The sequence below is a fragment of the Sapajus apella genome, unplaced genomic scaffold (assembly GCF_009761245.1).
Source record: "Sapajus apella isolate SASKATOON/1434 unplaced genomic scaffold, GSC_monkey_1.0 scaffold37, whole genome shotgun sequence".
Taxonomy (NCBI): domain Eukaryota; kingdom Metazoa; phylum Chordata; class Mammalia; order Primates; family Cebidae; genus Sapajus; species Sapajus apella.
This window is the reverse complement of record NW_022436977.1, coordinates 8,875,197-8,899,858: the sequence shown is the minus strand read 5'-3', so window position 1 is coordinate 8,899,858 and position 24,662 is coordinate 8,875,197. Positions and strand designations below refer to the sequence as shown.

Below are 24,662 nucleotides of genomic sequence, written 5' to 3'. Positions count from 1 at the left end.
CTAAGTGCCTATCAGTGATGAAAGCGTAAAGAAAATGTAGCATATATACACAATGGAATATTATCCAGCTATAAAATAAAATGAAATCCTTTCATTTGCAGCAACGTAGATGGAACTGAAAGTCATTATGTTAAGTGTAATAAGCCAAGCACAAAAAGACAAATAGCACATGTTCTCCTTCACATGTGAGAGCTGAAAAAGCGGATGTCATGAAGATAGAGAGTAGATTGGTTACCAGAGGCCAGGAAGGTGTAGGGGAATAAAAAGAGGTTGAAAAATGGGTACAGACATACAGTTTGATAGAGGAAATAAGACCTAGTGTTTGACAGATCAGTAGGGTGACTATATGAGGGATGGTTAATGGGTCCAAAACTACAGTTAGACAGAAGGAATAAGATCTATAGGGCAACTGTAATTAACAGTAATTTATTGTATATTTCAAAATAACTAAAAGTGGAATTGGAATGTTGCTAACCAAAAGAAATGATAAATGCTTGAAGTGTTGGATAATCCAATGACCCTGATTTGACAATTACACATTGTGTGTCTATACCAAAAAATCACATGTACCCCATAAATATGTACAACTATTACATATGTGTAATAATGTAAATGTTTATAATAAAATATCCAGAACAGATAAATCTGTAGAGACAGAATGCATATAGGCAGTTTGCCGAAACTGAGGCGAGGGACAATGCAGAAAAACTGCTTAATTGGTAAGAGGGTTTTACTCTGGAGTAATGGAGATGCCATAGAAGTGGCGGTTGAACATTGTGAAAAGAATAAATTCCACTGAATTTTTCACTTGAAAATCATTAATTTTATGTAATTTTACTGCAATGATTTTTTTTTAAGAGAATATTCCATCTGACTCGTGGAACTCACAGGAAGGCTGGAAAACCAGGCAGGAAAAACTGACTGGCAAAAAGGGGAGTTCAGGCAGCCTAAATTACACAGAATTCATGCTACAGAATCAGTCTGGAGGGACACTCCTGCTCTGAGGCTGTGAACATATTCCACAGACTGCAGAGATGCCCTCCCTATTCAACTGCAGACAGTGGCACAGGCAGTGTTACCTAGAAGAAGGATGCTGTGCCATTGTCAAAAATTTCATTCTTCATTGTACCTGCATCTTGGGTTCATTATCTCAGACTCCTTAGCAGGCACATCTGACTAGCTGACTCAAATTTAAGTGCTGATATCCTAGCTCAAAGCAGATTGGGAAGGTAAAGCATTTGACTGTTGCTGCTCATACAGGGAGAGGCAGGCCTTTAACTGATTCACAGGGCAAAAAATTCCTCAGCAAAGAAATGGTTCAGATGTTGAATAGGCTTTTCTCAAGATGATAAATGTCTACTGCATATTTAACCTTTTTCTTTTTGGAGGTTCCAGCTTATGCAATTAAAAAAATAATACAAATATTGACAAAGGGGAAATTATCTCCATTTGCAGATGACATGCTTGGAAAACTGAGTGAAGAACTCCAAGAACTACTGACAAAATGTACCAAAATGGCTGAATACTGAATATACAAATACCAATGGTTTTATAGCCCACTAGAAATGGATATTGAAAAAAATTCCATTACCATAGGATTAAAAAGTAGTAAATAACTAAGAAACCATATAACAAGATTTTAGGACTACATAATAAACAATTCTAAAATCTTATCTAAGGACATAAAACAGATCTTGAATAGACATACCATATCTATATTAATGAGAACAGTTAACATAATATTTTCATTGGATTAGTATATGATTTTAGGCTCACTCTTACTTTTTTTTTTTTTTTTTTTGAGACGGAGTTTCGCTCTTGTTACCCAGGCTGGAGTGCAATGGCGCGATCTCGGCTCACCGCAACCTCTGCCTCCTGGGTTCAAGCAAGTCTCCTGCCTCAGCCTCCCGAGTAGCTGGGACAACCGGTGTGCGCCACCATGCCCAGCTAATTTTTGTATTTTTAGTAGAGACGGGGTTTCACCATGTTGACCAGGATGGTCTCGATCTCTTGACCTCATGATCCGTCCGCCTTGGCCTCCCAAAGTGCTGGGATTATAGACGTGAGCCACCACAGCCAGCCCCTCACTTTTACATTTTAATGATCAACTATTTTAACTAATTTCAGACATTCAATTGGTTTTAGATTCCTTATCATAAAGTTATCATATTTTTAGTCACTGTTTATCTATCACTGTAGTCTTAATATACTGACATGTCTTCCCTAATAGGTAAGCAAAATTTTTCTCAATTTAGACTTTGGTTTCAACTGCCTGTGAAAGAATATTCACCTACCTAAGGCTTACTTTCTTCATCCCTAAATGATTACAATAGTTGTTTTTCCGAACAAATTGACAGATAATGCATACAAAATTCACAGAATAGTTCTTGGTACATAACAAATAGATTATGAATATTATATAGGTCTTCTGTTTTCCAAAATCTGACAAAGTATTTTTCTTTGGAATCCTCCAAAACAAACAATAATTTGTTTATTGAATGACTAAATGAATTAAATATTAGGCACAAAGTAGTACCATAGCATGAAGTACAGAGAGTGGGATAAGCTCCAAAATTGTCTTAGGTAAAGAACATTTTTATTTTTATTTTATTTTTTGGAGAGGAGTTTTGCTCCTCACCCAGGCTGGAGTGTAATGGCATGATCTCAGCTCACTGCAACCTCTGCCTTCCAGGTTCAAGCTATTCTCCTGCCTCAGCCTCCTGAGCAGCTGGGGTTACAGGTGTGCACCACTACGCCCAGCTAATTTTCATGTTTTCAGTAGAGATGGGGCTTCATCATGTTGGCCTAACCTCAAGTGATCCACCCACCTCGGCCATCCAAACTGCTGTGATTACAAGCATGAGCCACAGTGCCGCCAATTTTTAGAAGCTCTTTTAAAAATGGAGGATTAGGTTACATAAGAAAAATTGTTATGACTGATACTGTAGTCCTGAGATAATTTTAGCAATTATATATAAAAGCCAGAGAGGCATTTAATGAAGGCACATTTAACATCTGTCTGTTGGATTCTATTACTGAATTTGAAATACTAACTTAAAAAATTTAAATTCCTAGATTTTATTGACCTAAACTGGCCACATTTAAACTGCTAATGGTTCCTATATTTATCAGATAAAGCAAAAGATGGAAAAACATCTCACTGTGAAATGTGTCATCCTCCAGGAGTTTTATCAAATTATTTTTTGCCCACCGGCTACAATAAAGCTAATATATTTACTAATGTAAAATAGAGTACTGGTTTTGTTGAGGTTTACTTACTATTCTAATGATTATTTCAGTGAAACCAGGGCTCTAAATGACATCCACATGGATAATTACATTGTAATGTGTTTTCTTTTCAATTTAATCAGGTTTAATTTTGTATCTAATAGAACCAGTGCCTTTAAAATGTTGTGGTTGGTATCATATGAATGAAAAATAATTTATTTGTAATGCTTGAACATTTTAGTTCCAGTACCATCTATTGTGTTCTTTTTAAAGTACTGCTTAATAGCAATAATAAATATCAAGAAGTTATTGTTCATTTGATAAATTAAGTTTCATATTTGAGAATTTATATTCTAGATTTATTATAAATTCTACTAACTAGTAAAGGTAAGATTATTAGCTCTCTTTTCTGTAAACCTTGAGGTTTGCGATTGCTATCCTTTTAAAATGGAACTTGCTACCTACTGGGGCCACTTACTGAAACTTTTGCTGTCACAGAATTGTCAATTTAAATCTAAAGCACTGTGTATTCAGCTGTTTTCATTGCTATAAAGCAATACCTGAGGGGGGTAATTTATAAAGAAAAGAAGTTTATTTTGACTCAAAATTCTGATGGCTGCTTCTGGTGAAGGTCTCAGAAAGCTTACAATCATGCTAGAGGGTGAAGGAGGAGTAGCTGTGTCACATGACAAAAGAGAAGAGAAGAGGGAGGTCTCGGATTCTTTTAAACAGCTAGATTCCATGTGAACTAACAGAGCAAGAATGCCCTCATTACCATGTGTGGGGGAGCACCAAGCCTTTCATGAGGGATCATCCCCCATGAAACTAACACCTCCCACTAGGCCCAGCCTTCAACATTGGGGATCAGAATTCAACATGATATCTGGAGGGGACAAACATCCAACCTATATCACACTGTCACTTGCCTCTTTATTCTCTGTATAGCATGTTTTGATAACTAGAAGATATTAATTATAATGTAGTAAAGTTTATTACTTTTCTGTGATGGTTAACACTTTTCATATTCTGTTCAAGACAGTTTTCTATATTTCAAAGTCATAAAGACATTCTTTTTACATTATCTGTCAAAGTTTGATTATTCACTTTTTCACACTTAGATTTGTAATCCACCTTGAATTGCTTCCATGTATGATGTGAGGTAGGGTAAAGTTGATGTTTTTTTCAACTGAATAGAATTTTCTTTCCCTTCTAAACTGCAGTACCACCTTTTCCTAAATCAAGGTTCATCTACCTATGCATGTTTTTGTTCTAGGCTTCCCATTCTAATTCAATGGTCTATTTAAGAATTCAGCAAGCCTTTTCTGTAATGGCTTTTTTAGGGTCAAGAGGTGTGATAGTGGCTAGGTGTGGTGGCTCACACCTGTAATCCGACACTTTGGGAGGTTGAGGTGGGAAGATCACTTGAGGCCAGGAATTGAAGGCTGCAGTGAGCTATGACCACACCACTGGACTGAAGTCTGGGTGATAGACTAACACCCTGTCTCTTAGAAAAAAAATAAAAGGTACGATAGTAAATATTTCGGACTCTGTGGGCCAAGAGGCAAAACTGAAGATACTGTATAGATTTTTATGTAATGAGAGGAAACAAATTTCCGCAAATTTTTAATTCATGAAAATCAAAATATAATAAAACTTGAGTACAATTTTTGTTATAGTGCTCTACTAGTGAGAAGAATTGAACTGTTTTTGTTAATGGCAGGAATAATATTTTTGCTAAATTGGGATTCATAGAGTTCCTTACCATAAAAATCATTTGCAAATGTTTACCTGTTAATGCTGATTTGTAATGAGATTTTATGTATTTTATCATTAAAATATATTTTTATGTTACACAGTGACTATTAGTAAAATACTAATATTGAGACACTCATATGATTTTTATTGAACATACTCCTCACTTGGAAGGCATTCACAGAATCTCATTAGATTATTCTCTTAAGGTATTTATTTGCCTTTTAGCATGTCATTACGTTGCAGGTTAATCACTTCCTAGTTAAGTGTTAGGTGGAAGTGCCTCAATTTCACTGTTAAATTCATTTTAAAATATGGAAATTCCCTTTGCACTTGCATCAAAGTCCTACTAGAAATGTAGTTTGAGCTTGGAAAATATATCCACTGCAAATTTGTGTAGTATTGAAGATCTTGTTTCTTGTTTAAATTTTTTCTAGCATACTTGTCATGTCTCATGATTCAAAAATTGTCAAAATGACTTTAATTCACTTTAAGTTTCACATATAAGTATCGTTTTGCTTTATAATTTTGGGTTGAATTTATTAAACAACTATCACGTTTGCTGCAAAATTTAATTTCTAAAGCCATTCAGAGTTCAATATATTAGTTGAAGGTGTTCTTATTCTTCAAAAAAATTGCAATCTCATCCCTGAGCTAAAAAAAAAAAAAAAAATCAAAATAAAATGTTACCACTGCTAAGCCATAAAATTACTTTTGGTAGGGAAAATCTAGGTATTCAACTTATACTTCAGACAAAAATTCTTGGAAGTAATGAAGTCCACAAGAGCAAATGAAGTTCATTGTTATTCTACCAGTTCAACATTACATGATAAATTCAAATATTTTCCTCAAAATATCTACGGATGAGTAATACAATGAAAAAGCAAGGCTTTAATCAGCTTACATTTTCACAGCCTTTGTAAATTTGTAAACCAAAGCCTTTGCCTGCCCCAGATATTTTTACCACCATTGATTATAACACATCTCAGTAAATTCCACTTCAGATTTTACTGAATTACTGCTTTTCCAATTTCTCTGAAAATATCTCTCACATGTAGTTTCTCTATATAAAGAGTCTAATGTTTATTTCACTTCAAATTTGGTATTATCTCTAAGAATAAACAATTGATCAGTATCAATATGATCTGTGGACTTATACAGTCAAGGAAAAGAACTTGAAATCATTTGCCTTATTCTTTACTTGGTTACTGATGCTTCTTCTCAACTCTTCAAGCAACTGTGCTCATCACAAGCCTAACAGTCTTAAATAATTTTCTCTAGACACATTTTTTCTCTCTTGCAGTATAATTAACTATCAATGGCAAACGGGTTCTTCACGTGGCGAACAGAGGAGCCACCTGGAGACTCACTTTGATTGCAGTCTCCTCCACTGTTTATCTTCATAAATAATTTATAATAAAATATTCAGTTTTACTTTTTTAATTTTTCTGATTATTATATTCCTGAGAGTTGGGAATATCGTGATGAGTGTTGAGTCTGGTAAGCAGATGTATAGTATATTCTTGTGGCACAGCTCTAATGTTATTCCAAGATAAATGCAATACTTTGCCAACAAAATAATCCACACTTCATTTTGTCTTTAAAACACGACATTTAGAGTCGACTATTTTCTTCATTTTGACATGACTGGTAAAACTGAGAACAAAAAAAAATATGGTGGTATGATGGTACGCACTTGGAATTCTATACAGTTATAACTATATCACTGTGACTTAGAGTGCACTCAGCAGCTCTGTGAATTAGTAAGAGTGACACATAGGATTTCTGTTGCAACTACTCAACTCTACCATTTCAGTGTAAAAGCAGCCATAGGCAGTATGTGACCAAATGAGCATAGCTGTATTCTAATAAAATTTTATTCACCAATGAAATTTAAATTTTATATAATTTTCAGGTGTCATAAGATCTGTTTTTCCAAACCATTAAAAAATATAAAATTCCTCTTAGCTTGCAGGCTTTACAAAAACAGGCAGCAGATAGATTAGGCCCATGGGCCATAGTTTCCCAGCTCCTAACAAAGAAAATCAGCCAGAATAATATTTATCAAAATCTGTTTTGAGGATTCCTATCCTTGAGAAATATTTCTCAAAAATAAAAAGTAAAATAACCTTATAGAAAGCCATATACTATACATCTCAGTTGTGGATTCACGCTGTGCATATTAAATCCTCTGAGAAATTCTGAAATACACAAACTCACCTGTTGTTGCCTAATCTAGTTGTAATGATATTATTTTCCAGGGAATTCTTATTTACACAGAATTTCTGTTTACATTCCTTAGAACCGAGGTGTGGTATATACTTCGAGAAATGTTGATATGGTTCTTCTGCCAGTGGATGCCGCTAAAGAAGCATCGTTAAAGTCTCTCTGCTCCCTGCCATGATGTCTAAGCCAGAGTCTCCTAAAGAGCCCAAAAAGCTGAGGAAGCTCTTCATTGGAAGGTTGAGCTTTCAAACAACTGATGAGAGCCTGAGGAGCCATTTTGAGCAATGGGGAACGCCCACGGACTGTGTGGTAATGAGAGATCCAAACACCAAGAGCTCCAGGGGCTTTGGGTTTGTCACATATGCCACTGTGCAGGAGGTGGATGCAGCCATGAATGCAAGGCCACACAAAGTGGATGGAAGAGTTGTGGAACCAAAGAGAGCTGACTCAAGAGAAGATTCTCAATGAACAAGTGCCCACTTAACAGTGAAAAGGATTTTTGTTGATGGCATTAAAGAACACACTGAAGAACATCACCTAAGAGGTTAGTTTGAACAGTATCGAAAAATTGAAGTGATTGAAATCACAAGTGACCGAGGCAGTGCCAAGAAAAGGGGCTTTGCCTTTATAATCTTTGACGACCATGACTCCATGGGTAAGACTGTTATTCAGAAATGCCATACCGTGAATGGCCATAACTGTGAAGTTAGGAAAGCCTTATCAAAGCAAGAGATGGTGAGTGCTTCATCCAGCCAAAGAGGTCAAACTGGTTATAAAAATTTTTCTGGTGGCTGTGGAGGCGGTTTTGATGAGAATGACAACTTTGATCATGGAGGAAACTTCAGTGGCCATGGTGGCTTTGGTGGCCGCCAAGGTGGTGGATATCATGGCAGTGGGGATGGCTATAATGGATTTGGTAATGATGGTGGTTATAGAGGAGGCAGCCCTGGTTACTCTGGAGGAAGTAGAGGCTATGGAAGTGGTGGACAGGGTTATGTAAACCACGGCAGTGTCTATGGCAGGAGCAGCAGACATGACAACTGTAACAATGATGGTGGAGGCTGCTTTGGTGGTGGTAGTGGAAGCAGTTTTGGAGGCAGTGGAAGCTACAATGATTTCAGCAATTACAACAATCAGTCTTCAAATTTTGGACCCACAAAGGGAGGAAACTTTGGGGGCAGAAGCTCTGACCCCTATAGTGGTGGAGCCCAATACTTTGCCAAACCATGAAACCAAGGTGGCTATGGCAGTTCCAGTAGCAGCAGTAGCTATGGCAGTGGCAGAAATTTTTAATTAGGAAACAAAGCTTAGCAGGAGAGGACAACCAGAGAAGTGACAGGGAAGCTACAGGTTACAACAGATTTGTCAACTCAGCCAAGCACAGTAGTTACAGGTCCTAGTTGCTACAAAGAAGATATGTTTTAGACAAATACTCACGTATATGTGCAAAAAACTCCAGGACTGCCTTGTGACTAATTGTGTAATGGGCTATTTTAGTTTCTGTTCTGTGGAAAGTGTAAAGCATTCCAAAAAAGGGTTTTAATGTAGATTTCTTTTTTGCATCCATGCTGTTGATTACTAAATGTAATAGCCTGATCGTGATGCTGAATAAATGTCTTTTTTTTTTTTAATGTGCTATGTAAAGTTAGTTTACTCTGAAGCCATCTTGGTAAATTTCCCCAACAGTGTGAAGTTAGAATTCCTTCAGGGTGATGCAAGGTTGTATTTGGAATTTATATACAACCTGCTTACATGTCAAGACTAAATGAAGCTATCGTCTTCAGAAACCTTGGTGTAGTTGAACTGATACTTACTGCTATGACCTGAAGCTTAGCATTAAAACGGATGTCTCAAGCAAAATCATGAAATTATTGGTTATAAAAAATGATTGTTGGCACATCCTATGTAATATATCTAAATTAAATGATAGTACCAAATAAAATTATAGATGGAAATGAAGCCTGTGTATCATCCATTATCATGTGTATTCAATAAATGATTTAATTTTGTTAGAAAAGAAATGTTGATATGGTCTAGTACACTTAACACATAGTCAAGTAAAGTAACAAAGTTCTGAGAATTTAAAAGTTTGCATTTTTCTAGAAAAGCACTGTCTATAAATTGGTCTTAACGATAACAACCAAAACCAAGTTTTAAACCCATGCTGATATATCAATAACTTCATATAAGTAATCAATCAATGGCAGCACCCTTTGAAAATCAGCCAATCAACAGCCTCTCTCTAGTAAACTTGCTTCTCAAAGTCAGCCAATAAGCAATACTCTTATTTAAGTAACTATACTTCAACAGTTAAAGGTTTTCAAATCTTCAGGCACATACATAATGAAACAAAGATTAAGAGAAAGTTCAGAGGACAAAGTGACTGTATAAATAAATTGGTTAGTTTTAGACAACTAAATCTCCATTAGAATCTAATGTGTTCTACCTCACTTCCAGGTAAAAAGCTTATGGGAAATCAAAGAAAGAGTAACTGAGAGTAAACTGTCTCCACGCAAAGTTTAGTGAAGGTGCAGTAATACAGGTATTCTAAAGAGAGAAGACGCTGCTTCACCTTCCTGATTCTGAAGACATTTTTGGCATTCACAGTAAGATCAAGTACCAGAAATAGTGTGTTTAACTGCTATAGAAATTTAATTGCTGGTTGAATCCAGAAACTCATAGGTGTTTATTTATTTATTGATGCTGTAATCTGGAAGTAGCTTTAGAAGCCTTCTGTTTAGTCTGACAATATGTGTTTTACGGAGTTCAGGATCCCACCATTTGTCCTAGGAAAGGACTGATTATTTTCTGTCAGTGGCATCAGGTAGCCTCCAGAAATAGGTTTTATATTCATCCTAATCAGCAACAACTTAGCATCAGTAACCATGCTTCTGAAAGCCAGGGCGATCATCATCAAGCTGCAGCTTTCAGCCTATTCTATTGCCTTTCTCAAGTTAGTCGTTCAGTCAGCTCTTCATCGAATGCCTGTTATGTGTTATGATGTTCTAGGTCAGTAGTTGTCCTAAAACAAATAGTAATTGCGGTAGTTAGGATCCAGGCTTCCCAATTTTAAGCCTTTAAAAGTATTAGACGTATTAGAGTAGTCAAAAGTAGTCTAGAGGTATTTGAATAGTCAAAATTAAAGAGGTAGAAAGCAATGTACAGTTATTAATGAGTAAAGAGTCTCAGTTTTACTAGATGCAAGAATTCTGGAGATGAATGGTGGCAACTGTTGCACAACAATAAGAGTTAAAGGCTTAAAATTGGAAAGCCTGGATCTTAACCACAGCAATTCCCCTTTCTAGACTATAGCCTGAACAGTGGGTTTATTTTTATAAAGCTTGACTGTTCCTACATGCAAAAATTAAAACCAGGGTCTTGAAGAGATATTTGTACACTCATTGTTCATAGCAGCATTATTCACAAAAGCTAAAATATGGAAACAACCCAAGTGTCCATTGACAGATGAATAGATAAGCAAAAGGTAGTATGTATATACAACAGAGTATTACTCAGCTTTGAAAAGGAAGTATTCTGACATGTCCTATAACAGGAAAAAACCTTGAGGACAGTATGCCAAGTGAAATAAGCCAGTCACAAAAAAGACAAATACTACATTATTCCATTTTAATGAGATATTAGAATAGTCAAAATTAAAGAGGTAGAAAGTAGAATTGTGATTGCCAGGGGATAGGGAAAGTGGGCAATGTGCAGTTATTACTTACTGGGTATAGAGTCTGTTTTACCAAATTCAAGAATTGTGGAGATGAATGGTGGCAATTGTTGCACAACAATATGATTATACATAATACCACTGAATCGTACACTGAAAACGGTTAAGAGTAAATTTTATGTTATGTATATTTAGCCACAAAAAATGAAAAAAAAAATCTGCCATACATATATTGTTTATTTCTGGATTCTCAACTTTATTCCATTTATCTATATGTCTATCCTTATGTCAGCGCCACACTGTATTGATTACTGTAGCTTTGTACTAAGTTTGGAAGTCAAGAAGTGTGTGGTCTCCGACTTTGTTCATCTGTTTTGGCTATTTGGGGACCCTTACAATTCTATAAAATTTTGAAAACTGGCTTTTCCATTCCTGAAAAAAAAAAAAGTAAGACTATCAGAGTTTTGATAGGGATAGCATTGAATCTGTATATTGCTTTGGGTATTGTCATCTTAACCATAAGTCTTCTAATCCATGAACTCAGTATGTCTTACCATTTAATTAGTCCCTCTTAAATTTCTGTCAGCAATTTTTTATAGTTTTCAGTGTACAAGTCTTTTACCGCTTGGTTAAATTTATTTCCAGATATTTTATTCCCAGATGCTATTCTAAGTAGATTGTTTGTTGTATTAGACTGTTTTCACATTGCTATAAAGAACTACCTGAGACTGGGTAATTTATAAAGAAAAGAAGTTTCATTGACTCATAGTTTCACAGGCTGTACAGAAGCTCAGCTTGAGAGGCCTCAGGAAACTTAAAATCATGGTGGAAGGTGAAGGGAAAGAAGGAACATCCTACCTACCTACCTATCTACCTACCTGTCTACCTACCTGTCTACCTACCTGTCTGTCTACCTGTCTACCTACCTGTCTACCTACCTGTCTACCTGTCTACCTATCTTTCTATCTATCTTTCTATTTGTCTATCTATCTGTCTTTCTGTCTGTCTGTCTGTCTATCTATCTATCTATCTATTTTGGCTAGAACTTCCAATACAATGTCAAATAGCTGTGGTGAAAGCAGTCATGTTTGTCTTGTTCCTCATCTTGGGGAAAAGGCTTTTAGTCTTTCACTATTGCGTATGATTTTTGCTATGAGTTTTTCATAATTACCCTTTCTCATATTGAGGAAGTTCCCTTTCATTCCTAGTTTCTTGAGTTTTTTCATGAAAATGTGTTGGATTTTGTCGCAAGTATTTTTTCTGCATCAATTGAGATGATCATGTGGTATTCTAATATTCCATTAATGTGCTATATTACATTGATTTTTCTCACCTCAAAACACCCTTGCATTCCTGGGATTCCATTAAATCCCATTTGGTCATGGTATATTATCTTTTAATATGTTGTTGGCTTTGGCTTGCTAGTATTTTGTTGAGAATTTTTACATCTATATTCATTAGGGATAGTGCTTTGTAATTTTCTTTTCTTGTGAGGTCTTTATCTGATTTTGGTATCAGGTTAATGCTGGCATCAAAAATAGGAAGTGTTCTGTTCTATTTTTTCAAAAATTGAGGATTGGTGTTAATTCTTTAAATGTTTGGTAGAATTCACTGATGAAGCCATCAGATCCTGGACTTATCTTCATTGGCAAGTTTTTAATTAATGTTTCATTCTCTTTACTTATTATAGCTCTAGTCAGATTTTCTATTTCTTCTTGAGTCAGTTTTGGTAATTTACTTGTTGCTAGAAATTTATCCATGTCATCAAATTTATCTTTATTTTTTGGCACACAATTGTTTAGAGAATTCTCTTATAATTCTTTTTACTTCTGAAAGGTCAATAGTTGTGTCCCCACTTTCATTTCTGATTTATGTATTTGTCTCTTCCTATAATACCTGATTAGTAAGTTATTCTTCTTAAGCTAGCCAGAGCAGCTTTTCTAGATCCTGAAAATAAGAAGCCAGAGTAGCACACAAGGCATTCTTGACTTGCTCTTGGTTTGGTGAAATTATAAAGTTTGCTTCTACCTGAAATTCGACTTAGATTCAATTTCTATGGAGAGTTGTAAAGAACACTTTGGCCTGGCATTCAGAGTGCTTACATGTCAAATTTGTTAAGTTTTATTTATCTGTTTTAAGTATAGTCTCCCTTACTATCGATGTTAATTATAAAATTATTTTAAGGGTTGCAGTTCTGGGTAAGATAGAGTAAGCACACTCCACTCTGACTATCCCACTGAATGCAGCTATAAAACCTGGAAAGAATGCATATAACAACCTGTAAGTACTATAAGAAGAAGGTAACAGTATGAAGTTTGAAGAACAACAAAATTTGAAGTACAGCAGACCTAACTGGTAGTGAATAAACCCTTTTCACACCCTTTAGTATCTCCCACTGTGGATATAAGGCACTCTGTAATGTGGAGATGGGCATTGGTATGGCTAGAGAAAGCTTCCAGAAAAGCCCTCTGCTCAGGATCAAGGAAGAAGACAGCGATCTCCTAGCAGCTACAAAAGCACCAAAATTCTGAGGGGGAAGGGGTTACTTTCCAGTCATGGGAGCTATAGTCTCAAGAGAGTGAGGTGCACATCATTGCTTTTTAAATTCTCACTAACCTCCTTCCCTCTCACTAACTTGTCCCGAGATATGAGTACAGTCATTACAAGTGTACACAGGGTGGGGGTAAATAAAGCTCCAGTATTACAGATGGAAGATCAAAAAAGAGGCTTAAGAGACTGGAAGTTACTGGGGAAAGTACTTAAAGGGAGGATCTTCGGAAAATTACCAGATAAAGTTGTTTATGAATTTCTGGTATCACTTCTGAGGAACGCATGTGTGGTTTCGATGATAAACAACATACCAAAGACTAAACTAAGAGATAAACCACATGCCAGGTTTCAGAATGGCCACTTAGCAGCATACATGTGTGACAAATCTGAATAAAACTGAGGGCTTTGAAAATGGAACTAGCTGAAACCACAACCCACAGAAGCTGGTTGGGACGTGCAGCCAGAACCCAATAAGGTCAACTGCCTACTAAAACAAATACATCAACATTCTCCATAGGATTTAAATAAACCCAGAGTCCCTTAACATAATGTTTGAAATTCCTAGGATACAATCCAAAACTACTTCGTATATGAAGAACTAGACTGATCTGAGCTCACATGAGAAAAGACGATTGACACACAACAATGCTGATTTGACACAGATGTTGGAATTACCTGACCAAGATGCTAAAGCAGCTATTCGTAGTGTAAAGGTGTTCCCGGAAGTAAGGACCTACACTCTTAAAATGAATAAAAAGATATAAAGTATCAGCAAAGAAACTGAAGCTATAAAGAACCAAATGAATATTTTACGACTGAAAAAAATATAATCACTAATTTTTTTAAAATCTCACTAGAAGGCCTTAATAGCAGAATGGAGATTGAAAAAAAAGAGTCAGTGAATTTGAAGACAGGTTAATAGAAATTATCTGATCTGAAAACAGAGAAAAAAATATTTCTTAAAAAAGCCCAGAACCTATAGAGCCTGTGGGACAGTACCAAAGGTCTAATGTCTGTGTTATCAGAGACTCTGACAGAGAGGAGAAAAAACTAATGGTTAATATTTCACAGTCACTAGTATGGCTACTCCCAAAATTACTGAAATTAACATGTGTTGGCAAGGATGTAGAAGAATTAGAACCTGTGAATTCCCAATTAGGGAAAAGGAATCAGGCTGGCTGGACCAAGGGAAAGCAAAATGAGACACAGAGCCCTCCTGGGTCCAACTATCACCAGACACCTGCAAGTTAGCTCTCTGTAACCTTAGCGTTATCAGTACTGCACGGAGCACTCTTCAGCATAAGCACCATTCTATAAAATCCCCAGCAAGCCTTGTTTCCTTGTATTCAGCTAATCTTCTGCTGATTCTGCCCATTGCTCCCTGAAAATGTACTTTTATATTTTCTTTAACAAATCTGCCTTTCTTTACCTACAACGGTCTTGGTAAATTTGTTTATCTCCATACCACCAGCCCAGATAGTCGTCATTCACCCAAGAAAGAACCCTTTTACATTGCTGGTAGGAAGGTAAAATGGTGGAGCCGCTATGGGAAGTTTGGCAGCTCCTCAAAATGTTAAATATAAAATTACCGTATGACTCAACAATTCCACTGCTAAGTATATACCTCAAAGAATGGAAAACTGGGACTCAAACAGATACTCGTACACAAATATTCATGGCGGCATTATTCCCAATAGCCAACAGGTGGAAAGAACTAAAGTGTCCATCAAAAGATGGATTAAACAGAATGCACAAACAAAATTTGATACTACATACAAAGGAGTATCACTCAACCACAAAAAAGAATGAAGTTCTGACACATGCTACAACATGAATGATGTCCAAAAATTTATGCTAAGTGAAATAATTCAGACACGAGCAAGAACACATATATGATTCCACTTAAATAAGGTGTCTAGAATACATAAATTCATAAAGACAGAAAGTATTAATAGAATTGAAATTACCAGGTACTAAGAGCAGGGTGAATGGGGAGTTATTGCTCCAGGGTAGAGAGTTTCTGTTTGGGATAATGAAAAATTTCTCAAAATAGTGGTGATGGTTGCATAACATTGTGAATATACTAAATGCCACTGAATTATACACTAAAAATGTCAAAGTGTTAAATTTTATTTTCTGTATATTTTACCATAATAACAAGGGGAGGAGAAACAATGGCAAAAAAAAACAAAACAAACAAACAAAAAAAAAAACAAAAAAAAAACCTTTCTGTATTTTACAAAAGACATAAACCTACAGAGTCAAGAAGCTCAGCAAATCTCAAATAGGAAAATTCCAAAGAAATCTATAATGAAACACTGTGAGAACTGATTATATGAACTGGAGTTCTCATGCTCAGTTAAATTAGAGTCAAGAGACCAGGGAAGAAAAGAAAAGCACACAGGGCACAAGTGCCTGCCCAGGGATTGTCTCCTAAGCCAGCTGCCAAGATGACCTGCTACAACCTTAAGACTATTTTTACGTAGTAGCTGCTAAGATAAACTGACATGACTGTAAGACTAGTTTTACCTACCCATCATTACTCACCCATCAGAGCTTATGAGCTCCCAAAAACTTTCCTAATGCCAAGGAGTTTTCTTTCAAAACAATACATAACATTTGTCTAATAAAACCGCCAATCTTTTCTTTGTTCTTTGAAGATATCAAAGACCACCCTGGTCTATGAGTATGTCCTGAATTCTGTTTTTCCAAATAAAACATTTTGTTTGGAGATTCATCTCCAGAGTTTTATTTGACTTTGACAACACCATAATCAAATTGCTGAAAACTAAAAACAAAAAATGTGAAGGTAGCCAAAAAAAAACAAAACCTTAGTATAAAAAAGAACATGGATTCAAATGACTACTGATTTCTCATCAAAAACCAGACAGACTGAAATGAAATGGCACATTTTTAAAGAGCAGGAACAAAGAAAAAAATCTGTCCACCCAAAATTCTACAGACTGTTAAAATTATTTAAGAATTGAAATAAAGACATCATTAGACAAAGGAAAGCTAAAATAATTTGTTATCATCACATCTGCTCTAAAAGAATTACTAAAGGAAGGTCTTCAGCCAAAACAAAATAATACCTGAAGGAAACTTAGCATATTATGCATAAAGGATGAATGATGAAAATAGCAGCTACCTAGGAAACTATCAGAGATTATTCCCCTCTTGAGTTCCTTAAAATATATCTGACAGTTAAAAGCGAAAATCATAACACTATCTAACGGGCTTTTAATGAATATAAAGGTAATATGTATGACAATTATAACATAAAGCATGGAGGACAAAAGAACATATGTGGGTGAGGCTTCTACATTCCAGTTGAAGTAAAATATTGATTCTAAGGAAAATGTGAAAAGTATGCAAATTGTGCAGCTACTCTGGAAAACAGCTTTCCAGTTTCTTACAAGTTAAACACATACTTATGTGACCCAGCAATTCTACTCCTAGGTATTTACAACAGAAATTAAAACATATGGTTACATAAAAATATGTACACGAATGTTTATACCAACTCTATTCATATCAAACAGGAAGCAACTCATATGTCCTTTAATGGTAAAAGAATAAACAAACATATAATCTACAGAATGGATTACTGCTCAGTAATAAAAAGGAATGAACTATTGATTCATCCAACAACTTGTATGAATCTCATAGACATTATGCTGACTAAAAGTCTCAAAGTGTTACGTAATGTGTTACTCTGTCAGATGCATTCGAATCAGAGTGACTTCATCTTGAGTGAGGGCTAGGAAACTGAGGCTGGGCCTTGCTGGGCTGCATCCTCAGAAAGTTAGGTATTCCTAGTTGCTAGATGTTTACAGTTAAAGGAACAGATTGATAATGTTTACTAAACAGACCCAGATTTGGGAGTGTTCTGGTATCCCATTATCTTGAGAAGCATTTGCTTTAAATATGATAATATCGATTATTGTAAAATACAGTAATTAAGAAAATTAATCCTTTATCACAGACCCTTGTAGCAGAGCACATCTCCCCATGATCTTTTTACCCTTAAACAAGTATTGTACCTGGTGTTACAAAGTAAGGGGCGGGCGCATTTCTCCTCTTTCGGGAATGCCCTACTCTGTCTATGAAGTAGCTGTACTTTAACCACGTTACTTTCTGAATGTGTAAACTTGCTTTTGCCTTCCACTGTGGATTCACCCTGATTTTTTTCTTGCGCGAGATCCAAGAACACTCCCTTGGGGTCTACATCAGGATTCCTTTCCTGTAACAATTTCATTTACGTGATATTCCGAAAAAGAAAAACTGTCAGTGGTTGAAACATAGCAAAAACTGAAGGCCTGAAAAGCGAAATGAATTGAGTGGAAGATTTCAACTCACGTTTTCCAGTAATTAATAGAACAAGTAGTCAAACAAAAGCCGTTAGGTTATAAAAGTTTTGAATAACAAAATTAAGAAAATTCACCAACCAGACATATGTAGAATATTGTACCCAACAACTGCAGAATACACTTGTTTCAAGTGCACATAACACATTTACCAAAACTGGCCACATACTCAGCCATAAAGACAATCTTAATATACGTCAAAGGCTAAAATTACGGAAAGCATATTCTTTGGTATACCACTACACACTCATGAGAATGGACAAAATTAAAGAGACTGACCATACCAAGTGTTAGTGAAAATTTGGAAACAACTGGAACTCTCATACAATGCTGATAAGACTGTAACAAATAGCCCCTTTGGAAAACAGTTTAGCAGTTTCCTGAAGAATTAAATGCATACTTAGCATGCCACACAGTCATCCCATTCCTGTTTGCCAAAGGTAAATGAAAGCATAGGTCATATACAGACTTGTATGCGATGTTCAAAGCAGCTTATAATAGCTAAAAGTCAGAAACAATTTGTACTGGTTCCTACAAATGTAGTGACTTCAAATAGGTATTTCATTTAAATTTATTTTTTGGTGGACAACAGGGTAACAGTTCAAAAAACAGTGCACTGACTGGGCGCCGTGGCTCATACCTGTAATTCCAAAACTTTGGGAGGTCGAGGCGGGTAGATCACCAGAGCTCAGGAGTTCGAGAGCAGCCTGGGCAACAGTGAACCCCCGTCTCTACTAAAAATACAAAAATTAGCTGGGCGCGGTGGTGGGCTCCTGTAGCCCCAGCTACTTGGGAGGCTGAGGCAGCAGAATCGTTTGAAACTGGGAGGTTGCAGTGAGCCAAATCACACCACTGCACTCCAGCCTGGGCAACAGAGCAAGACTCTGTCTCAAAAAAACAAAAAACAAAAACAAAATACATGTACTTTAGATATACTGGGTAGGAGGAAGGAAACTGAGAAGTAAAAAATGTCTATTAAGTCTTTCTTTATATATATTCAAGTATGCATCACTTAACTGGTTGTGATAGGTAGGTATCTAAACCTAGTCAAGAACTCAGGCTTTTGAGAGTCAGACTATCTATTTGGTTACCCTTAACTAATTTCTTATTCACTGTGTATCTCAACTGTCTTATTAATAAACAGAGATACTAACATTTCTACTTCATAAGGCTTTTGGGAAAATTACAACAAATAATCAACATAAAGTACTTTTAGCTTGGTACCTGCCATATAGCAAATGGTTAGTAAATGTTAGCTATACAAAATATTCACCTTAAATTCATTTTTAGAAAATAAGAATAATTCAAAAGAAGCTAAGCACCCACATGAAGAAGCTAGAAAAAGGACAACAAAATAAACTGAGAGAAATGTGTGAAGGGGACAATTTAGGTCAAGAGTGCTGTAAATTCAACTCTGAACTCTCCTCCTGCTCTACAAATGTGAATTATAGATTCAATTAACAAGAAAAAGATTCATGCATACTCAAATACAAAATGTGCATTTATTTGGGTCAGAAACTGAAGGCAGCAAAGTAGCAATGCGGGGCTAAAGCTGCAGCCCTGCAGATGTCTGGGTCCAGAAAGCAGCTAGGGGCCATTGGAGTATTCACTCCTTTGATGTAGCAAAAGCACTATGTGTGTGGCATGGAACCACGGTATAGCTGGACTCTCTGTGTAAAAATAGTTGTGATCACTGCCTGAGGTCACTGCTTATGTAAACCTGTATAACATCATAGTTGGGGGTGGCATAGATAAAACTACATAGAAATCTGAGCGAAGCTACATACTGCTTCAGATGTGAGCCAGCTGCCACTTTGAGGCAAGAGTTTCTCGCCACTGAGGCATAATTTTGGACTAGAGTCGTAGACAACCAGAGGGGAGAAACCACAGAGCTGCTAGACAGGGAAGGGTTAGCACAGAAAGTGGCAAAGGGAAAAACAGTACTGCTTAAAACGAATCTGCAGATGAAAACGCCAAACCACTCAAAAACAATTATTAAGGAGAGCCAAGAAAAAAAATTCATTGAAAGTAACCAAAAACATTTCTAAGTTTTCTTACATAGGTTTTTAATCTGGAAAGAAGAAAAAAAAATTAACTCTAGAGAAAGACTAATTGAAGGCAGAACCCAGAAAGACGACTTCTTCCTTGAGAACATTTGCTGAGCTGGATGAACCTGAGCATGAGTTTTCACAGCCTTGTCAACAGAAGATGGAAAATACAGTTTATATCTTTGAGGAGAACTTCATACAATGCTGAAACCACAAAGATCTACTCTTTAGTATAAGGGTAAATTAGAAATACTTACACATTTCTGGAACTGAGGCAGGAGAACAGGGTCTGGAGGCAGAGAACTAAAAGCCATTTCACGCGGAATCAAGGAAAACACCAAGGTTTGGGGGCAGGAAATCTGAGGCTAATTTATGCTAACTTTCTAAAAGAGAAAACACCTGGGTCTGGGGCAGGGCCTCTAAGGCCAATTAAGGCCAACTTTCTAAAGCTACAAAAGGAAAAACCCCATCTCCCACAATCACCTGAGTAGCAAAGAATGAAAGGCTACTGTCCCTACTACCCTCTCCTTCCATGATGTCTCAGGTGGAAAAGGAGAGTGCCTTGGATTGGCAGTGGGCCAAGAAGGGACCATCCCGTCATCTGCACCAGGTACCAGTTCACCTCAGCCTTTAATGAGCCACAAACCAAATCCTTCATCCAGGTAAGAGGTAACAATAGGAACCTCAACAGGAGTACTTAAAACCCAGAAAACTTTGCAACTGGGCCGGTGAGCTGCTTGTTTGGGCCCACTACCTACCACCCTATAGAGTGCTTTCTCACTCCAATTTAATAAATTCCTGCTGTCGCTATTTAATTCCTGTGTTTCATTCCTTTGTTACTTTGTGAATTTTGTCTAATTCTTTGTTCAAAACGCCAACTGGACAAAACTTGGTCAACTTACACTCAAGGCCCTCCTTCTTGTAACCCAACCCTTAGGACTGTAAGAAAAATTATGTCTCCAACTTTAGCACACTGGAGACAGGAAGGATTTCTCTTGAGAATCTGTATTCACAGTCTGGTCTTCAAGCAGGTTTGCAGCCTAATTTTATATTATTTTAGTAGTCTCCAAAACATCAAATAATAAATGTAAAGTCAGAGTGGAGTAATAGTGCCTCCAGATCTCCAGACAATTGGCACAATCTAATCCTCTTTGGAGGAAACTTGCTTCATTCCAGGCCTCTAAGAATTACCATGTGAGGAGAATTACGATATTACAACACAATACAAATCGCCAAACATTAAGGAAATAAGACCCACAGGTGACAACAAACAGAAACCACAGATAGCAGAATGAACCTGAGAAAACTTTAGACATTGGCATATTCAGACATAAAATAATTTTGCTTAATATGCTTCAATAAATAAAAGACAAGCTTGATAATGAGTAAATTATGAAGTTGAAGAAAAAAGGAGAACATCTACAATGAAAAATGTAATAATTGTAAATTTTTAAAATTTTGTGGATACAGTTAACAGCAGATTCAATATAGCTAAAGAGAACATATCAAAACAATTAAGTTATGCAGAATATATATCCCAGAGTGAATAAGAAAAAAAGGTTAAGAGTCATAGAGGATACAGTAAAAAAAGTCTAACATGAACTTAGTTTTAAAAAGAAAAAAATGGAGCAGAAGCTGTATTTGAATACATAGTGGCTGTGAATGTTCCAGAAAGTCACCATTTGACAGATTCAAAAGCTTTAATAACTCAAACAGAATAATAAACAGAAATCCATACCTAAACATATCATTAAGCATCTACAGAGCACAGATGACCAAAAGGTCTTAAATGCAGCCTAAGAGAAAGCAGCTCAATTAGATGGACAGCTGTCTTCTTAGCAATCGATATAGAAGTGAGAATAAAGTAAATGGTATTTCAATAAGCTGAAAAAAAACTACTGTTCAATCTACATTTCTATACTCAGAAAATTTCCACAATGAGAACTTAAAGGATTTTCAAACAAGCAAAGGTTTAAAATCTGTAATCTGAAAACTCCTACTGAAGAACATTATAAAGGATGTACTTCAGGTAGGAAAGTCAACCCAGACAGAAGAACTTAAATTTAAGAGGTAGGGAACAAGAAAATGGTAAATATTATGGTAAATCTGATAGAACCAGATGGTGATATGTTAACTTCTCTCCTGGGAAATTCTTTAAGCCCTGGAATGAAGACAGTTTCCTCTAAAGACAATCTGTCAAACATTTGGGGGCACTCTTCATCAAGTAGTTAAAACAAAACAAAGGATTACAGGACAATTGCAGGACAGTTGTGGGGGCTCAACAAACATTTATTAAATGAATGAATGAAGTAAATAGATGGATATCATAATTAATTCTACTTGCTCCTAGCAAAAGCTAAAAACTGGTTGATTGCCAGCCATTTCTGGTTTGCAAACAATTCATTTGGCCAACAACACATTGACAAAGACAAAGGCAAAACAAAACAGGAGATTTTATATCAAGTACTGGGCTTACATTCCTGGTTGTCAATGGTGGACTGAAACTAACTCACTGCTGCCACCTTAGAAGGGGCTTGTACTCCTCCATGGGAGATTGGAATTGAAGAGTTTTTATGTCCTTGTTTAGGATGAGGTTAAAAAAAATGATTAACTTTAGACATTAATAAGTTAAGGATACATGGTATAATTTTCTGAAGTGGCAAGCTGAGGCTACTAGAAGTTTTTACTTCTCTTATTTAACAGGGGAGAAAGCACCCCACATGTGACAGGAAGTACAGTTAGGCTTTCTGCATGATAACAGTAGCAACCACTACTGGGGAAAGCCATCATAAAATATTCTCTTTCTTAGGCCTAAAAGAGGCTTATAACTGCCGAACTGTCAACATATTTTTGTTTTGCTCACACATTTCTGGTCAACACTTAAAAATCCAAGGATGTAATAGACCCTTCTGAGCCTGCATTTTTGATTGGCAGTCTTGGACCAGAACTCAGCAGCAGATGCCACCTTTTAGAAAGGAGTGTATGGTCTAAAATGGAATTTAATTATTTTTAGGTTCCAGTTTGGGAAAAGGGTAAATATGATTAACTATAGACTTTAATAAATTAAGGATACATGGTGTAAATTCCTGGAGAGTATCCACTAAAAAATTAAAATAAAATTTTAAAAAACAGCATAAAGTACAGATGCTCCTGGACTTATGATGAGGTTGTGTCATAATAGATCCATTGAAAGTTAAAAATATCATAAGTTGAAAACGCATTTAATATACCTAACCTACCAAACATCACAGCTTAATCTAGGCCACCTTAAACATGCTCAAAATGCTTATATTAGCCTAAAGTTGGAAAAAATCATCTAACATTTGTTTTATAATAAAGTGTTGAATAGCTTATGTAATTTATTGAATACTGTATTGAAAATGAGAAACAGAATGGTTGCATGGGTATGCACAAGTATGGCTTCTGCTGAAAGTATTGTTTTTGCACCATTGTAAAGTTGCAAAATCATTTAGTCAAACCATCGTAAGTCTAGGACAATCTGTATATAACTTCCAAAACTAGCAGAATATTAAAATAAGATGAGAAAAGTGATACTTCAAATAAAAGCAAGAAGCAACATAAAAATAGAATGTATAATAAACAGAATGTTCACAATTTATCATTACCATAAACATAGTGGACTAAATGCTGTAATTAAAAGACAAAGGTTATCTGATTGGATTTTTAAAATGTATGTATATACTACAGAAAGGTTGAAAGTATAGTAGTGAAAAAATATATATCATACAAATACCAAACAAAGTTTGTGTGGCGGTCTCAAACAAAATAAACTTTAAGTGTGGTCACTACTAATAAGGCTCAATTCACCAGAAAAATAAACTTGTCTGAATATAATATAATCTCAAATTAAAACAAAAGCTCATGAAATCACAGCTATAAATGGACAAATCTACCACCACAGTAACGAATTTTAAAACATTTCTCTCAGTAACTGATAGATGAAGGAGAAAAAGAAAAAGAAATCTGTAAGGCCACTGAAAATTTGAATACAGTACATGTAAATAATTTGTTCTCAGATATATACCTTCTGTCCACAGGGCTTTCTTTGGCATTTCTTGTGGTGCAGGTCTGTGGTGATAAATTCTGAAAAAGTGTTTGCCTTTTTTTAAATTAAAAAAAAAAAAAAGTTTCTTTAAAGTGCAAGATACTGCTATGTTGCCCAGCCTGGGGTACAGTGGCTCTCCACAGGCACGATAATAGCTCATTACAACTTCAAACTGATTGCTTTAAGCAATCATCCACCTCAGGCTCCCATAACTGCACCTTTGTTTTTGAAAGACATTTTTGCTGGGAATACAATTCTAGGTTAACAGTTTTTTTTCTCTCCACTCTTGAAGGTATCCAGCAGCTCACTGATGCTCTTTTCCTTTCCTTTTTAAAATACATTTTTAAATTCCTTTTTCCTCTCTGTTTCATCTTAAATAATTTCTATGTCCATGTCTTCGAATTCACTGATCATTTCTTCTGCTATGTCTAATCTGCCATTAATCTCATCAGCATAATTTTTATCCCAGACATTGTAGTTTTCATCCCTAAAAGCTCAATTTGGGCCTTTTAAAATATAATTCCTTTTTTTTTTTTTTAAGGCAGGGTCTTGCTCTATCAGCCAGATTGGAGTGCAGTGGTATGATTATGGCTCACTGCAACCTTGACCTCTCAGGCTCAAGCAATCCTCCCACTTCAGCCTCCCAAATATCTGAGACCACAGGTTCACATCACCAAGCCAGGCTTTTTGTTGTTGTTGTTGTTGAAACAGGGTCTCACCATGTTGCCCAGGCTGATCTTGAACTTCCTAGG

The 24,662-nt window shown here is 36.0% G+C and overlaps 1 long non-coding RNA gene and 1 pseudogene across 2 annotated transcripts; one reads left to right on the top strand and one right to left on the bottom strand.

Annotated features, from left to right (window-relative positions):
- Window positions 1-1,228: 1,228 nt before the first annotated feature.
- LOC116564328 lies at window positions 1,229-24,662 on the bottom strand. The gene is made up of 3 exons (XR_004274845.1): window positions 21,117-24,662; window positions 4,151-4,154; window positions 1,229-1,242 (listed from the first exon to the last, which is right to left on the bottom strand). It is a non-coding gene; the product is annotated as an uncharacterized LOC116564328 (long non-coding RNA).
- On the top strand, window positions 7,274-8,950 carry LOC116564327 (annotated as a pseudogene). The gene has a single exon (XR_004274844.1). The product of XR_004274844.1 is annotated as a heterogeneous nuclear ribonucleoprotein A1 pseudogene (transcript).